Raw genomic sequence first — 3,692 nt, 5'->3', positions numbered from 1 at the left:
TCCTGATTCCCACCCCAGAGCTCTATTTGCTGTGCCCTCTGGGTGCCACAGCAGGATTAGTCTTAGGAGTCTGAATGTAACTCTGTGGTGGAGGTCTCAATTTCTCTGAGAATTTAGATGTCCTAGTGTGAGAGCAGGTTGGAGGAGTAAAGCAATCCCAGAGAAAGAGTTGGGTGGGGCTGGGGAAGGGAATTATACTCCCCTAAAGTCTCTAGATCACACTATGAACTACATATGACATTACATACAAGTAAGGAAACTGAGGCATGTATAGTTTGTTTTTTTAAAGACCCAAGGTCAATATTGTTTTCACATGTACTTGACAAAAAGTCAAATAAAAACATAAAAAAGAACCGGGGTCACATAGTTTATAAGTATCTGAGCTTCGAATTGACCCTATCTTCCTGACTCCAATTCCAGGGCCCTATGCAATGTCACTATACTTCTTAGTCCTGCTATGGCCCATGCTTTCAGTCAATCAGTCATCAAACTGGTTTACTATGTGCCAGGAACTCAGAAAATATTCTCCTGAATGCATTTTCTATCCTGCAAGGCAAGGCAGATTATCTGAAAGCACAGATTCTATCTTGAAGAGTAGAGAAGGGTAGAAAACTAGACCTCACACATTTCCTGAACCTGGACAGGTTTGGGTGATTTCATTCTTTGTATAACCTTTGTCTAACTTGATGATTTGATCAAGTCCCTTAGGTTGTTGATACACATGGCTCTAACTTTCTCACTCTCTACAACAGCCCCCATGCTATGCCTGGCTTGATAATTCCATTCATCAAAACAAGAGCTATGAGTCACTTTCTGCCAGCTCCGCCATATTCCAGTGAGTTGCCAAAATGACGAACACAAAAGGAAAAAGGACAGGGACACGTTACATGTTTTCTAGGCCCTTTAGAAAACATGGTGTTGTCCCTTTGGCTACTTATATGCGAATATACAAGAAAGGTGATATTGTAGATATCAAGGGTATGGGCCCAGTTCAGCAAGGAATGACTCACAAATGTTGGGTCTATAATCTTACTCAATGTGCTGTAGTCATTGTTGTAAACAAAGAGGTGAAGGGAAAGATTCTAGCTAAGAGAATTAATGTGCATATTGAGAATATTAAACATTCTACGAGCAGAGATAGCTTCCTCAAGAGGGTAAGAGAAAATGACCAGAAGAAGAAGGAAGGCAAAGAAAAAGGCACCTGGGTTCAATCATCAGCTTTCTCCACCCAGAGAAGCACACTGTATGAGAACCAATGGCAAGGAACCTGAGCTGTTGGAACCAGTCCCCTATGAATCCATGGCATACATGACTAAAAACATAATAAAAGATTCTTGGATTAAAAAGAGTTATGAGTCACAATTAAGGAGCCTGGAACAAGCAATGTGAATAGCATTCATTGGTGGGTGAGGTGGACATCATGATGCTACTACTAGGAAGGCCAACAATGGGGAAGGAAACAAGGAGGGAAGTACAGAGGGAAAGTCTTTTTTCAGTTGAGGGGTCACTGGAGGGGGAAACATCAGCCATTTGGATTATTTAGCTTCCCATTTTCACTGAACTTACCAAGAGTAGTGGTCAAGTGTATGACTCGAAAGCTGGTCTCAGCAATGGAAGGATGTGGGCTCAAGTCCCATCTCTGGAACATATTGGTTGTATGACTCAGGAAAAGGAACTTTACTTCCCAGGGTTCTAAACAAGTATCTAAGACTATAGGTTGCAGAAAAAGTACTTATCTGTGTTGGTAGAAGTTTCTCGTAACAGCAACTTAGAAGTTCCATTTCCCCATCTCCCTCCTAAATATTGTTAATCTCAATTGTTTCTTAACTACTAAAGGATAAATTCCATCTCACCTGTAGACATCTTGGATATACCTAGTTATTTACATGCTGTTAATTTCAGTAGAATGTGATCAACTTGAGGGCAGGCACATTTTTGGCGAGAGCTTAGAACAATACCTGGCACATAGCACTCACCTTCTGGCTATCATTATCTTTTAATTTTTTGATGTCCCTGGGCAAAGTGCCAGTGGTCTTATCATTCTTACAGCTCTGTCCCAAGATTCTCTAGCTAGGGCATCTCTATCACCACTCCCTTCTCTTTGGTGCACCACTGACAGAAGCTCAATTTTTCAAGATTTTCCTAAGCACTTAAGGAAATGAAGGGAAGAGAAGCTTAATGTACACAGCTGAGAAATGAGTTACAGAGCATGGGAACTTTGGCCTGAGATTCCCCTAGCTTAGTTATGATGGGCTGGCACAGTGTCCCAATGCTAAGTAAGCCTGCTTTCATTTAAGTCATCAAGTGGCCAGCCTCCATGCTATAGGGAAATATTCCTTACATCCTTTCCTTAGCCTTGCCTCCAACACAAGACATTTTCCTTTCTATTTCAAAGCTAGAACCCCTTCTACTCTTCACCCAACCTCCAACAATGAGTCAACATTTTCCCACCATCTCTAGTTTTCAACATTTTTAAGGTAGACTGTACCTGCTTTGATAATTCATGGCACATGTAGGTAGCTAGGTAGCAAAGTGGATGGAGCACTGAGTCTAGAGTCATGAAGACCTAACTTCAGATATGACCTCAGACTCTTTGTTTAGCTAGGTGACCCAGAGCAACTCACTTAACCCCTGTCTGCCTCAGTTCCCCTATCCATAAAACAAGGATAATAATAGCACTTATCTTCTAAGGTTGTTGAAAGATCAAATGAAACAACAATTGTAAAGCACTTATTATTGTGCCTGACACATAGTGGGTGTTGGCTATTACTATTATAATATCTATATGTAATGTAATGTATGATATGTTGTAATACATAATATATAATAAATTATTATTATCTCCATTACCAAGAAAATCTTCATCCAAAAGACCCTTTAGGTTTATAATACCCTGGCCACATTTTGTGTGCAATCATCTCTACAGGCAATTCCCATGGATAATTATGGAAAGGTTATTTTAAAATATGCCTTCCAGTAACTTTCATGTGAGCAAGGGATGACTCTGAATTTGCTTGGCCCTAAAAGGCAGGGTTGATCCCCAAGGATGGAAATTAGTGGGAGACATTTTAAAGTAATGAAATCCCTATTTGTGCATTTATATATGAAATTGGGGGGACAACAAATAGACACCAAAATGGAACAGTTCTGTCAGCAGTTCTGTAATAGACTATTTTCATCATTATCAACAGCGGAACTGCCATATTTTTATTCTAACATCCAGTTCCTGTTATGCTATGTGCAGAAATAGAAATGCTGGGAGAAGTTAGGTAGCACAGTGGATAAAGCACTGGCCCTAGATTCCAGAGGACCTGAGTTTAAATCCAGCCTCAGGCACTTTACACTTACTAGCTGTGTGACCCTGGGCAAGTCACTTAACTGCCCCCCCCCCACCAAAAAAAAAAGAAGTAGAAATGCTGCTACCAAAGTTCAAAACAGAATGAACATCAGAGTCAAAAAAAGTCCCTACGAAAGAAATTTATTCTCCAAGGGAACATGTTTTTGGAAGCAATGAGGCATACACTTTGAGAGGGGAGGATCTTAGATGACTAGGGGGATATTGTGTGTGTATATAGATAAATAGATAGACAGCCTGACAGACAGACAAATAGATGACAGATGGTATTACCAAAAATAAAAAGTCTTCAGGAGTGTAATGATTATAAACTAATCCAAGCATCTACTTTCTCATC

The 3,692-nt window shown here is 40.2% G+C and overlaps 1 pseudogene; it reads left to right on the top strand.

The window, feature by feature from the left end:
- The first annotated feature begins 848 nt into the window (after positions 1 to 848).
- On the top strand, positions 849 to 1,389 carry LOC122754526 (annotated as a pseudogene).
- Positions 1,390 to 3,692: the final 2,303 nt, after the last annotated feature.

This window comes from Dromiciops gliroides, chromosome 4 (assembly GCF_019393635.1).
Source record: "Dromiciops gliroides isolate mDroGli1 chromosome 4, mDroGli1.pri, whole genome shotgun sequence".
NCBI lineage: Eukaryota > Metazoa > Chordata > Mammalia > Microbiotheria > Microbiotheriidae > Dromiciops > Dromiciops gliroides.
The sequence above is the reverse complement of the archived record's forward strand: the minus strand, read 5'-3'. Positions and strand labels throughout refer to the sequence as shown.